This window comes from Corvus kubaryi, unplaced genomic scaffold (assembly GCF_017639235.1).
Source record: "Corvus kubaryi isolate FWS band 111438036 unplaced genomic scaffold, C.kubaryi_AGA036_p1.0 74, whole genome shotgun sequence".
NCBI classification, from domain to species: domain Eukaryota; kingdom Metazoa; phylum Chordata; class Aves; order Passeriformes; family Corvidae; genus Corvus; species Corvus kubaryi.
The window spans coordinates 8,618,997-8,633,309 of record NW_024582061.1 but is presented as its reverse complement, the minus strand read 5'-3'; the positions used below and the strand labels follow the sequence as shown (position 1 = coordinate 8,633,309).

Sequence of the window (14,313 nt, the reverse complement as noted above, 5' to 3'; positions counted from 1 at the left end):
AGATGTGATGCATTATCTTAATTGTCATTGGCATGTTGCTACTTACTTCTTCCTTCCCCTCCAATTAGTGTCTCTTCATAATATAAATTAAGCTAATTGTTTGATATGCAAAGTAGGCACAGAGATAGGACTTGCACACACTGCTAGAGGCCATCCACAGCATGCTAATGAACCCAGAATCTGGATTTGGGAAGCAAATATTCAAATACAAAAAAGGCATTAAATACATTTGCTTGGGGGTGAAGCATCAGTCACTAACCAGTCACCAAAAGCCATTCTGAGCTTTTCCTTTTCCATTCCTATGATTTGCATTGTCTCATTTTGGCACTGTTTATCAGAACACAGGGCCTTCAATATATATGTTAAAAATAACATATATATTGAAGAGACATCTCTCCAGTAGGCAGCCAGGTACCAAGATAGAGATTGCTTGGATGAAAGGAAGGTTTCTCCAATTTTACTTTTTTTTTTGGTTTTTTTTCTTCAAACCAGGACCCACGATGTTCATGTTACACCAGCCTTCAGAGGAGGTGTAAGAGTGCCACTAAGATGGCCTTTAAAACTCAGCTAGACTGATATTTACAGAGAGTTTAATGGCAGCCTGATCTCATTTGCTGAGCACACCAACCTTAGAGGAGAAATGTTTCTCAACACGAACAAAGAACAAAATGTATTTGAAATTTAATTTGGCACTCCTCAGTATTCTCTGCTGGCAACCTCTTGCTCAAATGCAACGTAATCATAACTGACATGGAAAACATGAGAGGAATCCCAAACACAGAGAATTTCAAGTATCTGGCTTTAATATCATTCTAGAAGTCAGATGAGACAACTTAATAGGTCTATTGAAATAAAGTTTATTTGAAGACTACAAGAGACCTGGCATTCAAATGTCTGAAAGAGCTGTCATTAGCACCAGTTTCATTTACTTCAAAAGAAAGTATCGTTTCCCTTCAAAAAGAAAGGATCACCATTGTTTCCAGCAAACTCAAACAGAGCCCAGAGTAAGCACATGAGTTGCCAGAGAGCTCAGGTTTGTTTTTCCCTTTCTTCTGCTACACGTTTCCACTCAGAGACTCTCAGGTTTCACAGAAAATTAATTAAATAAATAAAATCGATATACAAATTAATAAATACATTAAATAAGCAATTAAAAACTAAATATGCAACCTGCCTTTTAGCTCAGCTTACTTCAAACTGCTTTTCCGTAATCAAACGAGCACCTCTTCTATGTGGAAAGGCTGAGAGAATTGTGTTTGTTCAGCCTGAAAAAGAGAAGGCTTTGGGGTGACCTAATTGCAGCCTTCCACTGCCTGAAGGGAGGTCCCGAGAAAGATGAAGAGAGACCTTCTACGAGAGTATGTAGTGACAGAACAAAGAGGAATGAATTCAAAATGAGAGTAGGGTTAGATTAGATATTAGGAATATCTAATTCCCACCTGTGAGAGTGGTGAGGCACTGGAACAGGTTACCCTGTTGAAGAAAGCTGTGGAAGCCTCATCCCTGGAAGTGTTCAAGGCCAGGTTGGAAGGAGCTCTGAGCAACCTGGTCTAGTGAAAAGTATCCCTACCTACGGCAGGGGGGTGGAATTAGATGATCCTTAAGGTCTCTTCCAACACAAACCGTTTTATGATTCAAACACAGTTGCATACTATTAAAAAAATCAAACTCCACACCCAGTCCCTCGTCCCTTTCCCTTGGGGGAGCTTCCCCACCAGTAACACTGCATATCACCTAACATCCCATTTTCACTATAATTTGTCTTCTCACTTCATCTCTGCCAATCAACTCACCAGAATCCTTTGTTGAAGGAGAGAGTTAAGTACGTTCATGGAAACACATGTGGACTAAGATACAAATACTTTCATAATCTCAAGTCACTGCCTGCGGGTGTCAGAAGCTGAAGCAAAGGAGCACTCACTAGTGGTTTTACTCTACAGGATGCCACCAAATACAAGAGATGGCCAAAGGTATGGGGCTGCCTCCAAATCTTTGCTGCCCACGCCAGGGACCTGGGATGTGGTCACACATACCCCAGAGGCTGCTGGCAGCCACTGCTGGGAGCCACTGGGAGTCATGGATAACTGTTACTAGGGAAGCTGCCTCATATTAAGTTGAAAGGAACTCAAATTTAAATCTGAGTGACATTCTTTTCAGCAAAAAAATGGGAGAAATAGTTGGGTTTTGGAGTTTGAAACATTTCAGAAGTCTATAAACAAAACCCCACAGAGCCTTAATACAGCATGTTTTCCTAAGACTCAAGACTTCCCTTCAGCCAAAACACTTGTCAAATGTCTGATGCAAACACTAAACCTGCAGAGATGTAGATATTTTGTCTCTCTGCAGAGACCCAGGCTGCTCCCTGAAGTGCCTTTCCTATACCAACACGTGAAAAGCTATGTTGTACAAATGGAGGCCTTGCCTCACAACACACCAACACCTCAAATTTGATGTAACCAGTAGACCACATGAAAGCCATCTATCTGTTTTGTACATGGTAACAGCAAAGGTGGGTGCTCTCACAAAATTACAAACAGCCCATATGTAGTACTCATGAAATAGTAGGTATTTTTTTCAAAAGGCCAGAAAATTTCATCTACCAACAAGTATTTGACTCCAATCTTCAGTTTTTCTTGCAAATATTTCAGTTGGCAGTTAAAAGATAGACTAAGATAAAAACTCACCAGACCGGACTTCTTTCTGCAAACAATATATTCTACTGAAAATAACTTTGTCCTTTTTGGTTTACTTTTTCAAAATTCAAAGGTGACAGTTTTTCCTTTTTATTAGATTCTTTGATAATGTTTCCTGTTCAACCTTTGATTTAAAGAACTGCCAAAACTTCTAATGAAAATGAAATAAAAAGTGTTACACTACATGCAAAATGGACTGCTCCTGGATATTTTGATTTTTGTAATGAGTCTTCTGGCTACACCAATGGTAACAAGTAAATCACGTGCCACGAAAGGAAAGCATCTCTAAAATCATGTATGACAGCCCCTAAACAGAGCAAGGTAGCAGCATTTAAACAAATGGCAGTGGTGTTCACAGCCACGGAAAGACAAAGATAAAAGTGAAAGAAAGAAAAGAGATATTTGGGGTTGGGGCTGCTACAGGAAACTTCAGAAGATAGAAAAGGTGCAGAGAGAGAAAGAGAGCTTAGAAAATTTTAGATGGGAAGTTGGAACAACATGAGGAAAAGAGAGGAGTAATCATGTAAAGAGCACCAAAACAGGAAAGAGAGAAGAGAGAAGTAGTTAATGATAGTTAAACACTAAAAGAGAGAGAGTAAAAAAATCATGAAGTGTATAATGAAGTGAAATTGAAGACCAACTGAGATACACCACAGGAAGTAGCTTCTTGCAGCAAAAACAAGGCATAGGAATTACTTCAGTCTTACAGTTGATTTCACAGTCAATCTCTGCTTGGGAGTAAAAATGAAAGGAAAATTAAAAAATGGCAGGCAGTCAGAGAATTAATGACTTCATCAACCATCCATCCATGGTTTCAATTACACGTTGAGCCCTAGAAAGAGAATCAAGCAGAAGTCACTCTATGGCTGCAGTTTAAGCACCTTCTGAGCAGAGCCTGAGCCTCCCACTCTAAATCCCACACTACCCACAACCTGATTTTACAATCCCACTCAAATGGGTCGCCCAAGGCAGCACAGGCATTTCCATGCTGTGCTTCTCAGACCTCTGGATCTCTGTTAGTGCAAGTCAAGCTTGCCAGAGTGGCTCTATCTGCACTCACACAGGTATTCACACCCAGGTACTCCTGAACCTGAACAAGTCTTTCCCAAACACAAGCATTCAGAAAAAAGCAGATAATTTCAGATGAAGCTGTATCCGTGAGCCAGTGTTTATTTTTCCTAGCCTGACTGAAGCTGGCATATGCAGCACATCCCAGGATCACATATGCCTTTTGCAGGTGCCTTTTTTTGCTGTTAATAACTTTCATGCACAAGACCTTCCCTTCATCTGTTCTTTCCAAAGCAACTGGCAAGGTCCCAGATTATAGAAGCTAGTATTTTATTATTAGTCCATATGAGTGCAAACTACCACTCTGAACAATCAGGTTTTCTCACGTGATTTAACCTGCCCATATCCTCCAGCTCTTCCAGTATAATGTGCCAAACACCAGCTGTGTTGATGATACTGTTAAGCTGCGTGTAAAGCAATACTGAAGGTATTGCCATTGCTAATGATGGGCCACAGGCTTTGTAGTGAGTTTGCCAGGGCTCTGGACCAAGGCTTGTCAAGGTTTGCCCTTTCTGAGCATTCCCTGGCCTGTCCACAGCTTTGTCACATTTGCTTTAGCTGCAACAGCATTTTTTCTAATTGACCAACCAGCTATGGCTGATTTGATTTAGTTTTCTTTGTCATTGTATGGAGCCACACAGGTTTTACAACCCTATTATGATAATGTACTATAAGGAAATGCAGGGCTGGTATGTTAGCAATAGCCCTGGGAAGTGGAGACACAGGATGCATTGTAGAGGAGTACAGATATGGAAGATACGAGATGGGGCACTGGCTTGACAGTGGAGACACAAACACTTGCTATAAACAATTGTCCCAAGGTCAGATAAAAAAACACAGACATGGATCTGGACAAAACTGGATATAGGGGTAAGAAAGAGAAAGCAGAAATAGTTTCCAATAGACCTAAAAGGTGTAAACTCTAGGAAGTTTGGATATAACATGACTGCAGACAAAAGAAAAAAGAGAGAACAGCATCAAAGCGTGCTAGCAAACAAAAAAACCAACCCCAGGTTGATCCTCAAGCAAGGAAAAAGAAACCAGCAACATGAACATCCTCCTGGCCAAGGACCCCAGATGATGACAGGTCACCACAACCACCACAATGAAATCACCAACCTGGGGGACAAGAAGAGCTGGGGAAGGGTCAGTATAACATGAGGAAAAGCAGCTGAATCTAAGTCTGTGTGTAACAATTTTAACTGTGGAGTGGTGGTAGCATTGTTGTTAACATTACTGTAACACCTGCATAGATAGAATTTTTCTCTGCAGTAATTACACCCGCACTAATAACAATCCTTGGATTAGATCATTAAGATTTAAATTATACGAACAATAAATCTTTGGCTTAATATAACTATCTAAGAAAAGGTATGGTTCCTCTTTTGCAGTAAACAATATTTTGAGCATAGCTATGACTCCCAGCTTCACACACTATTATTTTCATCCCATGACCAAGAATAAAAATGAATCCCAGGTGCAGACTTAAGAAGTTCCTACAACCCATTATTTTTCTTCAAAACACTGCTCATTTTAAGTCCTCCTTAAACTCCTTGTTCACGTTAGAACTAACTTTTGCATTAATCCTTCTTTTTTCCTGCTTGAATGAATAATTTCTCATCAAGTCCCACAACAAATACTTTAATAAATTACAGTTTGATTAGTGCCAGATTAATCACATCTACAAAATCAGTTTTTAAATGAGCTAGTTTGGGACATCAGTCTCCTTTTGGTAAACACATGCTGTGTTTAATGAAATTTAATATTTAACTGCACTTCTTAAATTATTCTCTTATTCAAAATCTGCTCTACTTTGCAGTCCATTGAGGGCAGATGAATATGTCTGCAGCTACCTGGATGTGCTTCTTTCCCCCTTCTTAAATGTAAATATTTTATTTGCTAAGCTCCAGTCAGGAACAACAGCAGGAAATAAAATTTGATCCATGGTTTAATGGTCTTAATGAATCTGAAATGTCAAATGCCATTTTTACAGTACTCAGAGATGGAAACACAAATTTTCTCTGTAAAAGAGAAATTAAGAGCAATTGGCTCTTGGGAGTTTTACTTCAGAAACACTTGAAGAATCTTTTGCTTCTCCAAGTCTTTATCTCATTCACCACGTGGTGCATGCCCCTACATCCTACCTGATCTCCCATATAGAAAACGGAGGCAAATGCTCACATGCTTCTGGATCTAGACCTTTAAGAACCATAATCTTCCAACTGTAACGTGTTCCCTCTTCCTTCACACACATACACATTTTCTTTGTTGTCTTTATTTGCACTACTAGGGAAATAAAAATCTAGATTTCCTTTTCATTTCCCTTCCAAGATTTAAGCCACCTTATTTTTTGGTGAGTCTCAGCAATCTTCCACTTCTGGACTTTCCAGACACTACTTTATAGGATGATCACTACCATTTTTTCAAATTTCTGCAAGCTCATAATAGCACTTCAGTGGGTTGATCCCCAGTTAGACATGGAATTCCTCTCTACAGCGTTTTTCCCCACTCCTTTTCTAGAGGAATTTTTTTGCTATTTTAATACAAATAAATTTGAATCAGTCCTTTATTTAAAAACTTGCATTAGTCCAACACACATCACCAGTTTACTTAATTTCACAAATGCCAACTTTTAAAACTTTAATCAGAATCTATGTTCATGCTCCTATGCAACATAAAGCAAATCAACTTAACACTTGATACAAGTGGGTATTTTCAAGAATAAGCTTTAAGATGAGATACAAGGTTATACTGAATTAAATTCTAAAATACTTCAACTTTTTATACTCCTGTGGTAGGTAGTGAAGAAATCACATCCACAAATAAATAGTCCCTATTCCTATTAGTCCCATTTACCTTCTAATTTAAGTTGTGAAAGATAAACCCTTCTGTAATGAAAGATCTCTTTCTATTCTACCCATGCATAATTACACAAGGACTTCTAACTAAAGTTATCCACATCCAACTTTGGGACGACACAAAGCTAGTAGATGTTTTTCCATACTCCTCCAAGATAAGGTTCATATGACTCAAAATTATCTTACGTATCATAGACTCATAGAACATGCTGAGTTGGAAAAGACTCATCAGGATCATAAAGTCCAGCTCCTGGCCCTTCACAGGACACCCCAAGAATCACACCGTGTGCCTGAGGGCATTGCCCAAACACTCCTTGAGTTCTGTCAGGCTTGGTGCTGACACCACCTCCCTGGGGAGCCTGCTCCAGTGCCCAACCACCCTCTGGGTGAAAAACTTCCTCCTGATCATCCAACGTTCAGAACCTCTTCCAACCAACTTCAGGCTGTTTCCTCGAGTCCTGTCCCTGATCATGAGAGTGAAGAGAAGCAGTATCTGCCCCTCCACTTCCCCTCACTGAAGACCACAAGGGAAGTTTCTCCTCAGTCTCTTCTCCAGGCTGAACAAACAAAGTACACCAAGAGCTTGCTTTTATTTATTTAGTGCATATCATTCAATTCCAGCTGTATTTCCTTTGCTATGGTTTCTCTATTTCCTGAATGTTTTCTGGACTTTCTGTCAACCAGCCATGACTACCATTACAAAGTGTGTGGGGGCTAACCCAATAATTTTCATTTACAAGTACTACACCTCTTTCTCCAATTAATTTCCCAGGCTGTCTGCACCTGATATTTCTCGCTGTTCTCACCCAGATGTCTTTCAGGTTCCAACTTCTCCTTAACTGCTTTCCACCCTGACTACTGTGGTTCACAGTTTAATTTAGTTCTTTGTCTTGTCTACCCTGTCATTGTAGTTTCATTCCTTTATCCAATGCAAAGTCTTCATTCACCTTACTTTTCCTTTCCTGAGAACAAAAAGTAGACATAGACATCACCTCCATTACTCTGTATACTTTCTCAAGAGTAAAGATCATGAAACTCTTCTCAGAGCATAAAATCTTGAGCCAACTTGCTGCCCTCCATCATTTCATTGCACCTTCATGGACCGGAGAAATGCTGTGTTAATTTCAAACTATTACTATATTACTATAGCCTTAGTGGTCTAAGCCTAAGACAGAGCCAAGATTTAAAGAAAGAAAGAACCCTTAATTATAATAACTGACTGTTCAGCCAAATGGTCTCTCTCTGGCTGAAAAACCATGTCCTAATCTCATTTATAACAATAGTGATCTTTCAGAATGGTTTTGTTAAAGAAAACCTACTAGGATAATGATGAAACAGTGAGTTTTCTTCTTTGGACAAATTAAGTAATTAAATTATATTTTACACTTGGGAGGGTAGGGGTGAGTGGGTTGGCCAGTGTATCAAAAACTCCCCAATATTCATTCAGAGACCTGCAGCCACTGCAATTTTGCCCAAAGTAATGAAACTTCGGCAGTTCCATCAGTAACACCAAACAGTGGATGTCAGTACTCTGAGCCTGTGTGCTAACAAGATGGTCCAAAGCCATGCTGGAAACCAAAAATAAGCTCCCTGCATTTCAGCCCAGGAGCAGAGCCAGCATCCCAGCAACAGCCCTTCAGGTCCCCATTTCAAAACACACAACCCAGTGCAGCTGACTGGTTGTCCTGTCTGGCAAAATAGCAAGAGAAGCAGGGAGTTTCAACTAGCAGGCACTTTTCTGCTTTTCTTTTTTCCTTCCTCTGCTTTGCTTCCGTTTGGGGTATAGAGAGGGGCCACCACACGTGGAAGCAGCTCCAGAAATGCTCTCCCTCCATGAGGGAGGGGAAAAGCTGGCACGCAGCAGCTGAGAGGGAAGAGGCAATTGCTTCAAGGTGAGCCAGAGCTGGAAGGAGTTGGGTAAGCAGCAATTTATTCTGCAGTACAGTGGCAAATTTGAAAAACATAAAATTGAGTGTAACTATCTGTTTGTGGCTACAGATCAGCCAGAGGGAAGTGAGAAAGCTCTAGAAGGCTGAAATTATATATGGCAAACTTTCTGTATTTTTTAAACTAGCATTTATGCTCAGCTGTAGCACAGGGTACCATAATAACAAACCAGAATTAAACAGTTAGCTAAAAAGGAACAAAAAAATCATAGCATGACCCTTCTGATAAGCCCAAGTCAAATGCTTAATTTCAAAAATTGCAGTGTGCAGCTCAGGGACAACACTTTTCAACATGTAACCAATTCTATGTTCTCTTTTCAACATGGACATTATTAAGGGCCAGAAAAATGAGCAATGAGGTCAGTGAGCTCATAGGAAGAAGTCAGGAACCAAGGGTTACATGACTGAAGAAAATTATTAACATACAAACAAAAAAAAAAAAAATCAAAAAAACAATGACCTATTAACACATCCCATCTAGCTTTGTTCAAGTAAATAAGCTAAAGTAATCAGTTAAGTTGTGGATAACCGTTCCCCTAGCCTTTGATATTTTCTTAGCATATTTGTCTCTCACATCAGGCTAAGGCAAACACACATACCATGGATATTTTATATTTCTAGTTCCCCAGACATAAATTAATAGTCCAAGTTGATAACAGATACCCCTAATATAGGAATTCTGCCTTTAAATGCTGAGCATAATTTAGACTGGTGTAAGACTCAAGGAAATGGATGGTACAAACAAATACAGAAGGAACATTTCTTTCATTTTTCCAAAATGTTTTGCCAAAATTGAAGTGTTTCATGGGAGAACATCAATTTCCACAGGATGGCAAGTCTTTGAAAGCATTCTTGTGAATTAAAATAAACTTACGTGCGTTTTTATCAGCTCACTACTATACAACTGCATTCCCTTCCATTAAAAACATCATTTTACACAAGCTACACAGAGGATCCTACTGCTTCTCATAAGCAGACTCCACAGATACTTCTGCAACATGACATCCAAACTACAAATCTGAACTTCTGTTTGGACTTCTCATTAGCCAGCTCTCTCTCTCAGGGAGCACCAACAACTGTGCAATTCCTTATTGCAAGTTTTAAGCAAAATTTTGCCAAACCAAGTCACTATAAGTCTTTATCTGATCACAGAAGAATGAATCAGTAATAAAAGGTGTCATTTTGGGTGTCGAATTTTAGCGTTCACGCAGTACAGTTGTGAACGAGATATAATGGTAGCAAATAATTTCTTCCTCAAAGGAAAAGTGTAGTAAGTGGAAACATAGTGCAAAACAAACACAGCAGGCAGTAGTGATGGTTAAAAGGCCAAAGAATTAAAAATCTAGTGAAGATGGCCAAAACTTTCAAGGGGATTAAAATTTTTATGCTTCTCTCTTTCCAGACCTCCAACATGAGATTTTTAAAAAGTGGGGTTTTTTTTTCAGAAAGCCTAGGGAACACATCTAATATTTCTAAACAATAAAACTTGAGGAGGGGGGAAAAAAAACAAAGACAACCTAGCAACAAAAAAAACCCGTTCAATACCATAAAGTGATGTTAAGAAAACAGCCATGTCTATAAAGGGAAGAAAAAACATGCTGTGCTTTCAAAATAAGTATTACACTTATTTCATGTACAAGGGGTGGTTGCTATTTTTTATGTTGGTCCCCAGTGAGTGTACAGAGATCATTTTTTTAGCCCTGGTCTTCAAATACTGTCTTAGAAATGAGATTTTTAAAATGAACATTGCTGTTGAAATCAGTTTCCTCTCATTTGCCAAGCTCGTATTTTGTTCTCATCCACAACACACACATTTTCTTCCTCTCTTTTGCTCTTTGTGGGCCTGAGCAAGTCTGGGCTCTGAACTGATAACTAATATTGACCTCTGCAACTGCCTCTTCTATTAACCTTCACTCTCACTGCTCCAGCTGAGAGGCTGAAGAAACAAAACAAAAACCCTAACCAAAGCAACTCATATTTCAGTTCATTCTACTATATTTCCAGATCTTAACTGAAAAAGACGTTTCAAGCCACTTGTTACTGCAATTTTCTCTCCTCCCTGCTCTTTCCACAACAATCACAGCTGCTGTCTCAGTACCAATGAAATCACAGTTGGTTTCTTAGACATTCAGTTCTCCAGGGCTAAAGATAAGATTAAACACTCCTGGATCTGATCACCAGGAAGACCACAGGAGACCGACCTCCTTTCCCTCCAAAGGTTTTCGCTTCAGTGTTAGCGAGGCCAGACTTGTGACTGAACTCTCCCATGCATCCTCTGCATCACTGTTTCTCTCCTTGTGTTGTGGCCACGAGTACCACAATGACTGGTAAACCCCCTCTCTCTATTCTCTTTCAACTCTGCTCCCCCAAGGTGCAAAAGATATAATTACTTGATGATAGCAGCGGGAAAACAGTATTCTTTCTGCCTCTTTTCCCACCCCAAACTAGCCAGTGGCTCTGCTTTACCTAATGATCTTCTGGTTGCCTGAGATTGTTAAAACACAAAGAATTTTCTCATGGTTTTTCAAAGCCTCTGACCAGATCCCAACTACTCCACTACCACGACACTACAAGACCAGAAAAGGGCAAATAAATACTATTACAGAGAGCATTCTGGTATAAAGAATATTGCTGACACCTATTTGGCTCCCTAATGTGTTTTCATCTACCAGAGATTAATTTGAGTACTCTTAACTGTTAGAGTAAGGAGCAGCATATTCCCATCCACTTGCTAAACAGAGGCAGAAAAGAGTTTCTCATTGTCCCTGTCTATCCAAGAGTAAGTTTTCTTCACTCATATAAACTCATTCACTGAAACAGAGCACGTTTATGAAGCCTCATTTTCCTGTCCATTGCAGTTGTAACGCTGTCCTATGGGTATCACAGGAAGGAAAAAGAAAAGGAGTGATCAAGGAGTACAACTGTTTTTGTAACTGGGTGCAGAGCCAAAGATTATTACTACTACTGTGAGGACAAAAACTGTGTGCAGATATATTTTATATTTTGGTGTCACCACAGTCCCAGTGGTCACACCACCATTGTGAATGAATCATGGTTTGAGAGCTGGTTAAGCTGACATGATTTGCATAATGAACAGCTGTACTGTACAAGCCAAACAGATGCCTCCACTGTATTTTCATTTTCTCCCTCTGCCCCAATGAAGACATTTTCAGCTCAATGGCAGTAGGCAAATCACAGCATCTGTCACTCTCCTCACTTCTGCATCCATGAAACAGGGATAATAGCACTTGCCTCCTTTAAAAGAACACTGAGAAACCCATAATAAAAATGATTATGTGAAGAGGGGATAATTTTATTATCCAGCATCAGCTGCAGCTTGCTCTACTTTCCTGCATCTCATGCCTCCATGGTTCCAGGTTTTGAGCAGGCTAGCCAGACTCCCCCAAGCAGAGGAGAGCAGCAGGAACACTGTGCAACTCCCAGTGGCTCAGCATGTTGCTGAAGGAAAGCTGCCAGACTCAGCAGAACCCCCTCATCTTTGATAACTACCTTTCAGCAAAAGTAAACAAATTTTGGCAAATACCTGAGTTTTGATTTGTCTGAGATGACTGTCGGGTTGGAGAATTTTTACTGGTTTGGTTTTTTTTGTTTTTTTTTTTTTTTACTTCAAATCAGGCTCTGGGAAATACTCCATACTCATAAAGAAAATAATCCATCTTTTTTCTTGTATTCATTATGACTCCATCCCCTTTGCTGTCTGTCCCTTCAGATGACATTCCAAAATATGCAGTACAATAAGACAACTAGCTAAGCTGAAAGCAAAGGGCCTCTCACCAATGCCCCCTGTTAATCTTTCCAAGGGACTCCATTTATACTTTTTTTCAGAAAAATTGTCTCTTTGCTTCAAGTGACAAATCTCAGGGCATTGGGACAGCTGTGCAAAAATGAATTAGGAAAAAAATCAAATAAACTGAAACAAAGGCTATGTGAAAGGAAATCTGTGTTTTAGCCTTGTTGTGACACAGGACTAGAATGTGTTTTTAAATCCTTCTCTTCCAAAAACAGTGAGCAGAGGGAAGCAGTTGTGTATGAGTATGTGTTATCTCATCTTTGCCAGTCAGCAAATAGCATCTCCAACACTCATATGCCCTCCAGTGTGACACCAGCCAGCAAATAAAGACAAAAGCCCACAGTTCATGTTCTGCAATTAATTCATAGAAACATAGAATATTTTAGGTTGGAAAACACCTTTAAGATCATCAAGTTCAACCATCAACCTAGACTGCCAAGACCACCACTAATCCATGTCTCTCAGTGTCACATCTTCACATTACAGGGACGATGACTCAACCCCTTCCCTGGGCAGCCTGTTCCAGTGCTTGACAGCCCCTTCAGTGAAGAAATATTTCACAGTATTCAATCTAAACCTGCTCCTGGTGCAACTTGAGGCCATTTCTGCTCATCCTATCACCTGTTAACTCAGGAAAAGAGACTGACCCAGACCTCGCTACAACCTCCTGTCAGGTACTTCCCAGCCCTTCCCACTTAGCTAGAAGTTAGGAACTGCCTCACTTATTCCAGAGCAATTTAGCAACCACTTAAGCTGGACCCTCCCTTGAACTCATGAAAGAACATTCACCATAGCATTTAACAGTAGCAAAAAAGAGTTGGGATGCACTGCCATTCCCTTTCCAGTTACTGGAGACTGGCCAATGCTAACCATGACCATATCAGGGCTAGCAAGGAACAACCTTTCAACAGCTGCAGTGCAGCAGCTTTAGGCTGTTCACTGATGGTATCAGCACCAGAAGGTAGTGCCTCCATCCGTGGGAGATTGTCCTGCAAACAAGCAAGCCAGTGGAAGAAAAGAAAGTACAATCACCCTCACTTGGCAGAACAGAAACTGAGGTTTATAGACATAAATCAACTTGCTTGAAATTATCAAAAAAATGTGTGTGACAGAGAGAACTTTTTTCAGAGAAAATAGTCTTTCACCTTAAAGAGAAAAACATCCTAGACAGAAAATCCCACTTTTAAATATGCCCAGGAAGACAGAGTTGTCCCTGTCCAGTCTCTTCCCTTATAGGAATAAGTTTCATTTTTCTATCCAAGGTAAAAAAGGTCAAACAATACTGCACCTATATCATTTCAGGTGGTAGGACATGAAGTTGTACAGCATGCAACACACCTGAGGTGTGACTTCAGTGCAGCCTTTTTGGCTTTTAGACTGTTGAGCTTTTTTTTTATTTTCCATAAAAATCTTTCCATTCTGGAAATCAGTACAGAGCTGCATACTTGCAGGAAAATTTTGGTAGCTACAGAGTAAGGCTGCATTGAAAGGACACTGTGTCTCATTCCAGCAATGCAACAGGTAAAAATGCATTCAATTCTTTAAAAGTCTGTTTTCATCTACCCAAGCAGGGTGGGAATGTGTCTTCATGGCTAATTAGTCTTCTCTGTTGCCATCCTTATCTGGTGGAAAGTTGTGGAAAAAATTAAGAAACCCCGTTCAAATGAAAAATTCTTGTCATCTGACATCCCTGCTGTAAACTGAGGGTCACCATTTCACTCTGTCCTTTCAATTACCCTTCCAAGTCTCATCTTGTCCAATCACAGATGATGCTCCCTTCCTCTTTGCTCCTTTATCCTTGTACATACGTTTAAAGAGAATGTCCTTACCAGTCATTCTGCACCTTATGGCTGCTTCAGGTCACAAAGTTCCCTCAAGACTACTAAAACAACAGGAAAGGGAAAAGGGGGAAAAAAAAGAGAGTGGGGGTAAAAAAA

General features: G+C 39.9%; 1 protein-coding gene across 1 annotated transcript in view; it reads right to left on the bottom strand.

The window, feature by feature from the left end:
* The window catches only part of PTN (pleiotrophin), a 77,410-nt gene that overhangs the window by 24,249 nt on the left and 38,848 nt on the right, over nt 1-14,313 (bottom strand). The window lies entirely within an intron of this gene.